This window comes from Mus musculus, chromosome 10, assembly GCF_000001635.26.
Source record: "Mus musculus strain C57BL/6J chromosome 10, GRCm38.p6 C57BL/6J".
Classification (NCBI taxonomy): Eukaryota; Metazoa; Chordata; class Mammalia; order Rodentia; family Muridae; genus Mus; species Mus musculus.
Genome location: NC_000076.6, coordinates 85,159,223 through 85,173,639, shown reverse-complemented (window position 1 = coordinate 85,173,639; position 14,417 = coordinate 85,159,223). Strand labels below are relative to the sequence as shown.

Sequence of the window (14,417 nt, the reverse complement as noted above, 5' to 3'; positions counted from 1 at the left end):
GCCCAGTCCTGAGTGAAGAGCAGACAGGGAGATGACCTCATGCAGAAGAGGCCAAGTACTGTAGGGGCTATGCCTTGTGATGGCCTGCTCTCATGGAGACCAACTTGATCTTAGTGAGGAGAACTAAATCAATCCCTTCTAAAAGTGCGGTATCTAAGACTTAGTTAGATGACGACGCCCCCCGCCCCTTCTTTTTTCTTTCTGGTTGTTTGAGAAAGTTTCTCTGTGTAGCACTCGCCATCCTGGAACTCCTCTGTAGACCAGGCTGGCCTCAAACCCACAGAGGTCTGCCTGCCTCTGCCACTACCACCAGGGCAGACTTCACCACACAGCCTGACCTTTTTTCATTTCCAGTAGTAGTTTTTATTTATGTCTTTTCTCTTTTTATCTTGACTAGATGTTAGTTTCTTTTGAGAACTAAAATTACTGTTTTTTTCTATTGGGGTTTGTTGTCTTTATTTCTTCCTTACTTATTTACTGGTGTTAGGGATTGAACCCATGTCCTTGCACATGCTAGGCATCCATTCCAACAGTGAGCTGTAGCCATGCTCTGTGTTCTTTATTCCTCCTTGCACATCAGATCTTCACTTGGGATCACTTTCCTTTCTTTTATCTGGCCTGACTTTAGAGCTCACTGTAGTGGAGGATATAGGGGCAAATTCATCCTTTTGTCTGAAGATACTGCAGTAGAGTTCCATCATACCACAAAACACTGAGAATCAACTAGAGAAAAACGACGTTTACTTTAGCTCATGGTTCCAGAGATTTCAGCTTATGTGGCCACATAGATTGGACCTGGGTCAGTGTCAAATGGCTTGGCAGGGAATTGTTAGAGCAAAAGTTTTGGTGACCTTATGGTGTCTAGGAAACCATAAGAAGGAGAAGAGGAGAGGAGGTCAGGTCACAAGTGTCCACTTGGTGCTTAGTAGTCCTTCTATGACCAGGCCACATCTCCAAAGAAATTCTCCTGCCTTCCAGTAGTTCCACAAGTTGGTACTCAAGCATTTAGCATATGAGCTTTTGGTGGTAAAAATATCCCTCCATTACCAGATCCCATCTTCCTTTACACTGTGGTATAGAATTTTAGAATAGCACTTAATTTTTTTTCCTTGAATACTAGAAGCTGTTGCTCCCAATATTAAATCTGTGAGAGCAACATACTATTTTTGTCTGGCTTTATTCCTTTTCTCTGATGTGTTATGCAATATTGTAAATGACAATTTGTGTTACTCTATATTCCTTATGGGTACATCCAGATTTCTGAACCTGTGTGTTGCTTTCTTTTATCAGTTTAGAAAATGTTTCAGTTATTACCTTTTTCAATACATCCTTGATTTGTTTTCTTTTAGAAATCCATTTGTATGTTTTAGATTTTTTCATGTTCTTTTTATATGTTGATCTCATTGGCTCTATTTTATGTTATATATTTTATGTTTGCTAGCCTTTTTCCATTAAAAATTGACATAATAATAGTCCATAATCACTGTACATTTATATAGTTTGTTATGATCAAATCACATTAGCATATTTATCACTTTTGACATCTATTTTTCTTTATGTTGAGAACCTTTAAATTCTTCCCTTTTATCTCTTTTTGAACTATATAGTAATTATTATAAGCTATAGACACCCAACTATACACTAGGGCTGTTCCTTCTATGTAGCTGTTCTGTATAGCTGTTTTCCAGTCTCCCTTCTTTCTCCTTCCTAACTTCTGGTCCCATTGTTCTATCCTAAACTCCTATAAAGCCAGGTTTTTAGCGTCCACATACTGTTTCAGTATCTCTGGATTATTTCACTTGAGGCAGTGTCAATGTTGCCTCAATTCACAAAAATTTTCTTCTTCCTTGTCCTTACTCTAGTCGCCAAAATATTTCATTGTAATTTTGATTTGTACTTCTCTGATGAAAAACTTTATTACATTATTTCCCTTCATTCTGTAATTGTTACAGTTTATTTAGTGTTCTTCTGGTGAGTATCTAAAAGCAACAGCAAATATAACCGACTTCTCAAAGCCTAAGTAAATGATGTGTTTATTACTTCTGTAACAACACAAAGGTCTTGGAAGAAATTGACTCCATTTGGTTCTTGCTCATCCCAGGTGTAATAGTGTGCACATGTGACAGTATGACTGTGGCATGAGCAATTCTGTCAAAGCTCCTATTGAAATTTAGTTGACTTTGTGACAGTATTAACTAGAGTTTTAAGAGGTGAGTAGGTTCTGTGGTTATCCCTCATGAATTACTTAAGGCTCTATTTCAGAGTAAGCTGTCCCAAGAGTTGACTCCTGATAAAAGGGTGAGCTGTGCCCAATTCTCCTGTCTCCTGTGTGCTTGCCAGCGCCTTAACATGTTTCTGCACAGCTAGAAGACTCTGACCAGAGGTGTCCCTGTTCTCACTCTTGGGCGTCCCAGTCTCTAGAACTGGGAACCAAAGAACTTCATAATGATTTATTTTATCTGTAGTATTCTGTAAGAGCAGCAATTTTATTTTAAAGGTAGACTGTTAAGTTATAAATGCGGAGTGGAAGAAAGAGAAGTTACGGATGCTGGGATAGTGCTCACCATTGTCAAGTTTGTCTTTCTGACCCTACTCACTTTCCAGCCTTCTCTGCAGGCTGTCAAGGTTGTGCTACTACTGTGGACAGTGAGTTATGTGAGGAAGTGCTTAGCTGAAACAAGACTCCTGTATGCTTCTCTGGTTCTTCCTCTCCTATGAAGGAGGCCCCTCAGATCAAAATCTTAGAGCCCAGTAAGTAGATCAAAGCAACTGGAATGGTAAAGCTACTGTTTAGAGGGTAACTGCCTGGAGCTACAGTATAAACAAAATAAAAAGTCATCATTTGGTAGCTACTGATACAAGCCTATTATATTTCAATAAGCATAAATGAAGCTTACCGAGATAGGGATATTTGGAAGGAGAGTCTAAAAAATCACCTTCTAAAATAGGTGTTTGGATGGTCAGTGGCATAACATCGCAAACCCTTCTGTGGCTCAGTTGTGTCTGGAATGTACCCCAAAGGCCACCCTTTACGTAAGAGATTTTGTCCTCAGCCAGTACAGCTATAGGGATTGATAAAACCTTTAATAGTTTGGGGTTCAGTGGTACTGGGGGTATACTTTTGAAGAGGACGGTGGAGCCTTTACTTTCCAGTCTCTTCCTCTTTCTCTTGTTTCTAGATCATGGAGAAAGCACTTTTGTTCCAGCCACACACTTCTGCCATGCTGTGCTGCTGTACTAAAGAGCAGCACAAGCAACAGGCTCTATTATTGATCATGGAGTGAGACCTCCAACCTGTGAGCCCAAAGAATGCTCTTCCTTCTATGAATTTATTTACTTCAGGTATTTGTTACACTAAAAACTGAGTAAAAAGTTGCTATATAAAGTTGTAACCCCACCTCTACCCCTGTTATAGCCATTAACATTTATCGTGGTGCTTCAAGAGGTTGGAATTTATACCACGTAGACAGGGTTTAATGTCCTGACTTTGCCATTTAATATAGGAAATTTCCATAGCTTTTATATGCCTCAGTTGTCCATTATTAGGAATTTAATACTACTTACATCAAAAGGGTATTGTCTGTATGTAGAGAAATTGATATAATTGAGTCTGTCTGATATTGATAGACACTTTCTAACATGGCAACTTTGTAACACTAGATATGTTGTTGTTGTTGTTGTTGTTGTTGTTGTTGTTGTTTTCCTCTATTGCCAGAGACCACATCAGTGTGTGATTCAGAATCATCTCTCCGTGAGTTTCTGGCTGATTGATAAATGGATAGTTAGTGGTATTATGTGGCTGTCACTCTTTGTAGTACTGTCCATATGAAGAAGGATCTTGGTCATTGGTCAGATCTTCAGCACACCTGAATAGTTAACATATGCTGGTTATGGAGGGTTTTATTGTTTTGTTTTGTTTTGTTTTTTATATTTTGAGACAGGGTTTCTCTGTGTAGCCCCGGATGTCCTGGAACTCACTCTGTAGACCAGGCTGGCCTCGAACTCAGAAACCCGCCTGCCTCTGCCTCCCAAGTGCTGGGACTAAAGGTGTGTGCCACCACACCCGGCTCATGGAGGGGTTTTTTAAAGTAGAAATTTTTTTACTTTTATTAATCTCAAGACCAGCAATTTGAAGTAAGACTGTTAGACTACAGAAAGCATCAGACCGAGATCTAGGACAGCATGCTTTTAGGCAGGTGCTATTTAGTTCTATGTAAGTCCTCTAAAGCCTACAAGTATATATGACACTTGATTTAGCCTGAGTTTGTGGAGTCACACACAGGAGTATCTAAAAATAGACAAGGAATATGATTTCTAGATTATAAATAGCTGTGGCTTTTGTTTTGTTTTTTCTTTTTTTAAGATCAAAGAGGAATAAGGAGATTCTAATTCTTGATCTGTCCTCTTTATGAAACAAGAACCTCTGTAAAATTAAAATTATCCATTCCTTGAATGTTTAATAGGAATTTGTCTGTAAAGCTGTGATTTCTTTGTACCCTTTTAACTATTGATTCTCACCCACCAACCCACCCACCCACCCACCCAGCCCTATTTTTTGAGACAGTCTCATGCAGGCCAGGCTGGCCTTGAACTCCTGGCCCTTCCGTTCCTGCCTTCAGAGTAGTGGGATTATAGGCATGTACTGCTGTGCCAGCTTTAAGTGTTTGTTGTATGCTTGGCTGTGTCATCCTGGATGGCCCCCTACTTAATATACAGCCCCCACGGGCCAGTGTCTCAACTATTCTCTTGCCTCTGTGTGCCACCCACCACCCCTGATGTCAGTGTTCTTAGTAGCTATTAGAGTCATTTCATGCATTGCTTTTACACTTGAGTCCATTTTGGTAAACTTTGTATTTGTTCACGTCATGTGTGGGAAGGAACTTACTTCATCTTAAGTTTTTTATTTTTGTTTACATCAACTCTGTGTGTGTGTGTGTGTGTGTGTGTGTGTGTGTGTGTGTGTGAGACAGAGAGACAGAGAGACAGAGACATATGTATGTGGAGGCCAGAGGCCAATGTTGAGTGTCTTTTAACATTATTTTCCATCTTATTTTTTGAGAAAGGGTCTTAATGAGTTTACTAATTGAGTTAAACAGAGTAATTAGCAAGCCCAAGGGATCTTGTCTCCACCTCCACAGCACTGGGATTGTAGGCACACAGTACTGTGCCAGACTTTCACATAGATATGGGAATCAGCATGAGGTCTCCCTGTCTGCTGATAAGCCATCTCCCACAGACCCTTAAGTTTTTAATTTATTTGCATAACATTTCTTCTTACTGTCAAATAATTTAAAGCCATCAGAATCTGAGAGTATGCCTTCCCTTCCTCTTAATATTATTGCTTATTTTGCCCTGTCTTATTTTCTTAATCATTCTTAGCAGAAATTTATATATATGTTTTTTTGTTTTATTTTACTTTATTTGGTTTTTTAAGACAAGGTCTCACTCTGTACCTAGGCTGGCCTCAAACTCATAGTAACTGTCCCGACTCAGCTGCCCAAGTACTGGGATTGTAGGCATACCATACCTTTTCTATTACTTTTCTATTCCTGCTTATATTACTTTCTTTAAATGGTAACTTTGACCTTTTTCTATTATGAACTTGTGTTCTGTTTTCACATCATTGTAATTTCCTTTTTCTACTTTTTTAGGGGTTCCTGCTGTTTTTCTAACTTAATTTAAAGTCTTCTTTCTAGTAAGTATTTAACCCAATATATTTCCTTCTAAGTTCCTTTTGTGGTCTAGGCATTGGGTTGTGTGTTCCCCAAAGTTTCATGGCTGACAACTCCACAAGTGGATGCTGCTGTGAGGTGGTGGACCCCAGAGGAGGTGGAGTCTCGTAGGAAGTGGTCTGGTTCTTAAAGTGCTCTCAAAGGGGACAGAAGGGCCACACCCATCCTTTCATTATTTCTGCTTCCCAGCTACAGAAGTGACTCATTTCCCTCCAGTCTCACCATTACCTGTGGCACAGAGGTCATCCAACCTATATTCCAACCTCCAAAATTATGATCGAGATTCACTATTGCTCTTGATAAAGTTAGTTACCTCAGGCATTTTATTGTAGTAAGGCAAGACTGACTAACAGGGCCACTTCAGTGTGTTCAGCAAGGTTTAGCCGTGTCTTCACTATTTTTCAGCTCTTGGCATTTCCAAAATCATTATCTCCATGGCTTCACACCCCCTCTCCGGGTTTCTTGTTTTCTTTTTCTTTCTTTAAACTCTTCTCTTCCCACAAAAGCCTGCCTAAACCTTTCTCCTTGTTACCTTGCTTAAGATACATGTGTTTCTTGAATTAGTACTTTTCATGGGTTGTAAAAAGTTCTCAAATGTTTTCAGAACAAGTGCAGCTCAAGTTACTCTCCTCTGTTTTGTGATTGATTTACAGTGGAACTTTTGGTGGGACTTCTTTGGAGTATGTATTCCAGTTAAGAATCTGAACGGATTTGTTATTTGTAGGGGACGCTGGGAATCACATGTGTTTCTGCTTGCAGGGGACGGGGTATGAGAAGGCATAGAGAGAGATTAGCTATCTCGAATTAATACAAACCTGCCATTACTCTAAATACAGTGCTCTGCTAGAAAGTGTTTTCTATCTTGTAAATTCCTTGAATTTTCAATGAGACAATATATTCTCAGGGCAGATATTTGTCGATAAAACATATTTTGAATTATTTTAGATATATAGACAGTGTACACACAGAAAACTCCTAGACTATCTCTGGTTCCCTCTAATATTAATACATCTTTTTTGCCAAAACTGAGAGTCTATATTAGTCACTAAAGTGTAGACAATATTCAGATTTCACTATTTTTTCTGTTCTAGAATTCCATACAAAGTATAACATTGGATATAGTAAATATTTCTTTCATTTGTTTTGTACCTGTTTCTCAGTATTTTCATACATTTTATGACCGTCATGGTTCTGAATATTGTTTCTCTATTTTGAAGAATGAACCTAAGTTTGGGTTTGTCTGATTTTTTTTTTTTCATGATTAGACTAGAGTCCTAGGATTTGGAAAAAATGTCCCTATTAAAATGGTCCTCTTGGGACTGGAGAGATGGCTCAGTGGTCAAGAGCACCTGGAGCTCTTGCAGAGAACCCGGGTTCAGTTCCCAGTGCTCCATGGGAGCTCACGCTATCTGTCACTCCAGTTCCAGGAGACCCAGTGCCCTTTTTTGATCCCCTGAAAATCAGGCATGCACATAGTATACACACACACACATGCAGACACACCCTCACACATACAAGAGAAAACTACTACCACAGTGGTCTCCTGTCACCTCCCCTCAGAGTGTGTGACACTGACGTGACTTAGTGTGGTTTGCTTTCTCTGATCGGGGTTTACTGTAGCGCACCACTGTTGCCCGTGTCAGTTTGATGTTTTGCTCTTCCCACTCAAGGGTAAACTTTATATCCTCCAAGGTGGGGAGGGGGTCGGCAGCTTTTTACACTGACTTACTCTGTGACTTCATATTTGTCATATTTCCATTTGAATTGGGAATAAAGCTTTTGGAAGCTCTGACTAGAGAAGGAAAGTCTATTATTAGCTTCCTTACTCTGATGAGCCTTGGGCTTTTGTTTTCTGTCTTCCTTAACCTGGATTAAGCTCAAGTTTTCCAGGGCTTTGTAGAAATCTTCAGGCTAATGCTGACTCTAGCACCCTGCTTTTAGAGCAGCCTAGGGAATTATTTTAAGAAATGTTCAGTTCTGTTGTTTGTGAACTTGTTAGCTATTTTTGTTAGAGTATCTTAATCCATTGTACTGTCAACAAGTTAGTAAAAGGCATCATTTGGCATTGAAGTTTAAGACATTTTGAAGTGGTAAAACTTGAGGGATGTGCACATTAGTTTAGAAAGTATGATGCTTAGTATAGTCATGTTTTTCAATAACATTCTCTGCATTTATTGCATTTATGAGTGTTCTTGATTTAGGCATGTTGTTTTCTCTGACTGCCTTTCTTGATTGATTGACACGCATGATTCTTTCCTACCCCAGCACACACTCAGGTTTCTTCTGTGAGTAGAAATACCTCAGTGGGTCTGTGAGAGTGAAGAGTCAGGACCTGCGGAATTCCTAGAGTCTGGGAGGAGCTTGTTTCCATCCAATGACTGGAAGGTCTTCACTCCCATTTACCCAACCCATTGTGTCTTAGGCGTGGTTGAAGTGTCGGTCTCTGGCTTGTGACACTATTGAAAGCCTTGTAGATCATGATGTGCTTTTGTAAGTGGCTTAGTCCAGATTCGTGCATTAGTGGCATTAATGGGAAATAGTAGAAACAAGGATGTGGGGCCTAGTTGGAAGAAGTACCTAGTAGAGTAGGGGTGAGCTGGCCCTGAAGAGATAGGTCTTTTCATTCTAACTGCCTCCTTGCCCCAGGAGGTGGGCCCTTTAGCTTCACCTCATGCTCCCTACCATTATGCTCTAACTTAAGCAAAACACCCATGGACTGGACTGAAATCTGGAACTGTGGGCTCCGATGCAGCCGTCGTCGTGTGCGTTCCTTTTGCACAGAAGGAAAAGTGAACTGATGCAGCGCATACTCACCCCACCGTGGGGGGGCGGGGGGGGGGCCCTCCGGGCGGCCTTGTATCCAAAGCTGCCTCATCAGTTTTTTTCTAAAATATTTTCTTGTAATAATTCATGCGAGAAAGATACAGACAACCATGCTGATTAAGCCAATTAAAAATGATGAGTCGCTTATTAGCCAGGAACCAAAAGCGGGTTCATGCCTTAGAGTCTCCTGGTGCCTAATAGGGATTGGGCATTTTAAAAGGCAAACCCACAAAGAACATAATTTATATTAGAGTTAGGTGAGGGTCAGAGTAACCTTGAAATGTTTATTCCTGGAAAAGCATAGTAATTATTTCAGACATAACATGACAGTTATCTTTGATATATACCTTCTTTAGTTATTTTAGTTTACAATAATTACTTGTTTAATGCATCTGGACTATGGTCAAGGTTAAGGCAGATGTGACCATCCGTGGGTAGAGGTCTAAGAACTGTCTAAGTGAACCCAAATGGAGTCAGGACAAGGTAGCATTATATTATTGCATGCTCTATAGAAAAGCAGTGTTATATAATACAGAGGGCACAGCTTTGGAGTCAGACATATTCATATTAAATTCTTTGATGTTTTGGTTGTAAATGTAGCCTTTAACTGCTGAGCCATCTTTTTAGCCCTTAAATTGTTTTTTAAATCTAAATATTTTTACATTTATTTGTGTGCGTGTGTCTGCACACATATGTGCATGTATGCATAGGCTTGCACATATATACATGCATACATTACATAGTCTGTGTTTGGATACCAGAGAATGACTACAAGAATCTATTCTCTCCTTTTACCATGTGGATCCCAGGTCTTCAGGCTTGGTGGCAAGTGCCTCTACCTCCTGAGCCATCTCACTAGCCCCAAATTATAATTCTTATTTCATCTCATAGCTGAGTTTCAGAAAACGTGCATGATAAGTTTTCTGACTCTGTAGTGGTTTTTTTTAATGTGAAAAAGGGTTGTATACCTCCATGCCTATAAAAATAGACATGAACCAAATATTCTTTTCCTATCCTACTTTAGCATTGACTATTGAGTCAAGCTTTAAAATCCTTTTCATGACATAATTAATTTGTTTAGTGATTAATTAGGTAGATAATCCATAACACTTCTGCTCTATTTAGGAATTGTGTGGGCACTGGAAAGTGCTAAGCCTGGCCTTACTCAGAACTTTCTGGCCAGTGGCTAGTCCTTCTCCATCTTTCTCCATGCCATTGAACTGTATAGATAGTCAAAGGTGGTGCTTCTTCTTCTTCTTCTTCTTCTTCTTCTTCTTCTTCTTCTTCTTCTTTTTTTTTTTTTTCGAGACAGGGTTTCTCTGTGTAGCCCTGGCTGTCCTGGTGCTCACTTTGTAGACCAGGCTGGCCTCGAACTCAGAAATCCTCCTGCCTCTGCCTTAAAGGTTCTTCTTTACCTTCACTGTATCCTTGACTTTTTTATATCTTCTTTGCCTTAGAGTAGGAGTAAAAGACAAGAAATGCTTTCTTCCTTCTGCTTTTTCACAGTGTGTCAGTATTACCCATTTGTGCTACAAAGTTGTCTTTTATCCTAGAAGGCTGTAAGCAGTTTCTGTATATGGTGCACATGTTCAAGTACCTTTCCTAGCTCTGTGGACATTACAACATCACAGTTTTAGCTCTCATAAACTGGTGGATGAAATTAGTTATCACTCCTTGGAAGGAAGGCATTTTAGAGTTGTTCTGAGGCAGTTTTAGTTGTTAAAATGGCTGAAGGAAGCTAGAGGACCTGGACAGGCCAGAAGTGGGACACTGTCTTTAGTGTAGCCTGTGGTGCCTCAGACAGTAATGTGTAGCCTCAGACTTGAGTCCAGAACAGAGTTTCTCATATTCTGAATGGAAGTCCAAATTCATTGTGTATCAAACCAGGGGTATTGAAATACTACTTTATATAGAGATTTTCTGGGTTCACTTAATACCTGTACACATCAAGAGAAGCCTCAGAACTTCAATAAGTCATGCTTATTACCCCAGTGAGTCATATCACCAAGAACAGCAGGGCTCATCCTATTTGAGACACCCAGTGACACAACTTCACCAGTCTGCTGGGTTTGCAGCTTTTGAATTAAAAATTTTTTTATATAATGTCTTATTTTTTCAGTCACGGTTTTGCTGAGTTTGCCAGGTGGCATTGAGTTTAGATACTCCTGTATCAGTAGCCTAAAGATTCTAGAATGCTAGAATACAGGTGTGTACTGCCAGGCCTGACCTTCAGCTTTTTTCATTATTTCTTTAATTTCTTAATTTTTGATGTTTGAGAACTGAACCTAGAGCCTTGACCATGCTAAGTGAATGTTCTACTGTTGTACTGCACACATAATCATTTTCTTGGGTCACACCTGAGCAACCACACTAAAAGCCCTGTTCTGCCTCTGTTGGTTCTTTGGAAGGGCTTGTGAGAAGGTTACCTATAAATTTTGTTTTGATTGCAACACATTGGTTTTAGAAACAACTTTTTGTTCTGCTATGTCTCTGGACCTGTGCTTTTAATTCTGAGCCTGACAAGTGCAGAATTCACCTTCGTGATGTGTACTTCATCTGGATTAAATGCTTGAGTATTGGCTGTTAAGAAAATGTGTATCACAGTTGACAGAATAAATGAAAGAACTAAGAGTTTGCTAGAAATTTTAAAAATGGAGCATATAAAAACCTTATTCCATACTTAGAGACACACAAATTGCTATTTATAGTTTTTAAATCTCTAATCAAATACTTTGGGGTATGGCTGAAAACCCTTCTTTTTTTATTATTTATGGTAGTAGGTCCACATCTTTTTTTTTCATATGTACAGAATACATGGAGATGTTCTTCATGTGATTTTAATGATTTTAGTATATATTCTTTAAGTCGGGTCTCTAGGGTCGACACTGTATGGTTTTGGTTTAGAGAGTCTAAGAGTAATCTCCACTGGTGACTGTTATGACACAGTGTAGAAACTATGGCATAGGACAGATGACTGTGTTATATGAATTCATAATGTCTTGTTTTCAGTAGCAGTGGGATTATGTTGTATCTTGCCATTGCCTTTTTCAGACTATTTTATAGACAGAACTAGAAATACTAGTTATATAAGCTGTCCTAGCACAGACTAGAAAGTAGGTCATTGTGATGGGAGTATGCTAAACCACCCACTGGTTGCTATAGCGATGACCTACTTTAGAAACTATTTCTGTTGATTCATGTTGAAATCATCTTTTGGAAGTGGCATAAGGAAGTTACTACATGTACGTTTTTATAGTAGTAAAAGGTAGTGATTTCTAGAGGAAAATTCCTTAAAATATTTAAAATGAAGAAGTGCATTAATCTCTTCGTGGTTCATTCAGTATTATAATTAAGTTGTGCTTCTATACATTAAGGAGTGCAGTGAGTTTTACTATCATTTGGCCTTTTTAAAAACCATTCTATTGTTTTATTAGCCAGACCTTCAAATGGGAGTAAATGACTATGCAGTGTATGCCAAATTTGCCTGTTCAGTGTCGAATGATGTTTTAAGACATCTTTATATGAATGTTGAAATGATATTCTCTGGAGCACACAGTCTGAACTCTGAGTGACCCCATTCTAAATTGAGGGCAAAGGACAAAGGGTTAGATTTTGTATAGCTTTCAAATAATAGTTTTTATTTATCACCAAAAAGAAATTTCACTGATCAGTGACTTGACACTTTGAACCTACACTATTGAAGGTTTATTTTCTGTAGTACTACCACAGAATCACAGGCTTTAAGATGAGTTAATTTTGAGTTTTTATTGTACAGTACCTTTTAAATAGTTAGCTATTTATATTAGCATTGGCTTTGTCACTGGGGAAAATCAAACCTTGGGTTACAGTCACATTCAGGGAAAGGCACACGTTTAGTGCGATCCTGTATAAGCTGAGCATCCAACTAACTCAGTCTCTCCTACTGCTGTGCCCAAGTATTTACATGTATACATACATGTGATTTTGTTTTCAAAAACAGGTATTACCCTTTTTTTCTCTCTCTCTCTTTTTAAGGTGGGTCATGTGGGTTTGCTATAGCCCTTGAACTTGGGATCCTCCTGCTCCACATCTTGAGAATTATGAGTTTACAGTTCCCCGCTCAACCTTAAGAAAGAAATTATTCTGAAGGAGAAGTAACAGTAACTTCTATTTAATGGGTTTTAGCCATTGTGCTACTAGTTGGTTTTATGTGTTTCTAATCCCCTCAAAAGCTATGGAAAACAAGCCCACTAGCATATCCTACTTCAAACCTTTTCAATAGACTATGCAAGACCTATGACGATATTTACCAGATGTAGAAACTAAAACATACGTTAAGAATCAGACACAGGCACTTAATATGAAATCCACAGAAACTAGTGGGGTGTGTGTGTCTATGTATATGTATACATGTGTATACATGCTTGTATGCAGTTGTGTGTGCTGTAAGAAACAATTTGAATTTTTTCTAGGACTAAATACATTCTCCTCTGACAGTTGAGAGAATAGAGAAAGTACCTTCAACTCTAAGACTTAAGACAATAAGATATAACCTTGAGATAGGAATTGGCAAAATTATTTCAGACTGAAGAACAGATCACAGAGTAGTAGCTTGGTACAGAGGAGCAGCAGGAAGCAGGGTAGAAAATGGCCCTGAGATCATTGGATGGCAGCTGAGAACATACTTTGCTCTTTACTATATAAGGAGTGAGTTTTGAAGACCTTTGTACAAGATCATACGTCTCACAATGATTTGATAATGTACTGGATTATGGTGATAGAGATTGTTGGTAGGTAGATCTATTTTAAGACACTGCAGCAAATACAAGCAAGAGATAAAACTAGAATTATTGTAGTAAAAATAGAAGTTGGTAGCAAGGAGGAAACTGAGAGGTATTAAATAACACATACTAGTGCTCACTGTGTACAGAGACTGCTCTGTGAGCCCCACATGTGTGAACTGATTCTGTTCTCATGAAAATGTCTATGTTATGGGTCCTATTATACTTCAGTTTTATAGACAGAGAAATTCAAGGTTTTTCACAAGTTGCAGATATGGTCCCACCCTTTCTACTCTGAAGGAATGTGTGCTGGTTGCCAATTCTGAGATTTTTTTTTTTAATGAAGCTATATGTCCATTTTTATCTCTAACCAAAACTTCATTTCTCAAGGGTAGATATAATAAGAGCCTTGGTAAATTACTTTCCAGTTACTTGTGCACATCTAAACATAAATTGACACGTAGTATAAATTTTATTTGATTAAAGAAAAGTTCTTATAGGTGCGTGAATATGAATTCATGTGCATGATGTTAATCTAGACTTGGTTGTTCATCTTATAAACTAGTTATATCCTTTTGGTGTTATATTTTTCCACCTTACCTCTTATAGGCATGGCTCCATGATTAAGTTTAGTATGAAAAACTCTTCTTGCGAGTTTCATTAGAAAACATGGTCTCATTGATTACAGCCAAGATTCAGAGATTACCTCTGCCTTGGATTTACTCTACAGGACATGTGAGCTTTGTGCTAGTTCTACTTAAACAAGCTAGTTCATTCTATTTCTTTTACCAAAATGTTATTTGATCTTTATTAACATCTAAGCTATCTCAGATATACCTTGCCGAGAGGTGAGCTTGAGACTAGTTAAAAGCACTGCGAAATTCTGAGGACCAGAATTCAGATCCTAGCAAACACCTAGCAAGCCTGGTGCCCCTCAAATGCCAGCAATACTAGTGCTTTGGAGAAACAAGCAGGATTGTTGGGGCTTGCTGTCTGCCGGTATAGCAGGGTTAAATGTGAGCTCCGGGTTCAGGGAGAGACCCAGCCTCAGAGGAATAGGTGGAGAGTTATAGACGAGAGTATCTGACCGTCTCCTGTCCTC

General features: G+C 38.9%; 1 protein-coding gene across 4 annotated transcripts in view; it reads left to right on the top strand.

Annotated features, from left to right (window-relative positions):
* Positions 1–14,417, top strand: part of Cry1 (cryptochrome 1 (photolyase-like)) — a 53,355-nt gene that overhangs the window by 11,415 nt on the left and 27,523 nt on the right. The window contains exon 2 of one of the 4 annotated variants that reach the window (XM_011243349.2): positions 5,652–5,695. The exons of the other annotated variants lie outside the window; for them this stretch is intronic. The gene's annotated coding sequence lies outside the window, so the exon portion shown is untranslated. The remainder of the gene's footprint in view (positions 1–5,651; positions 5,696–14,417) is intronic. 4 annotated transcript variants of the gene reach the window in all.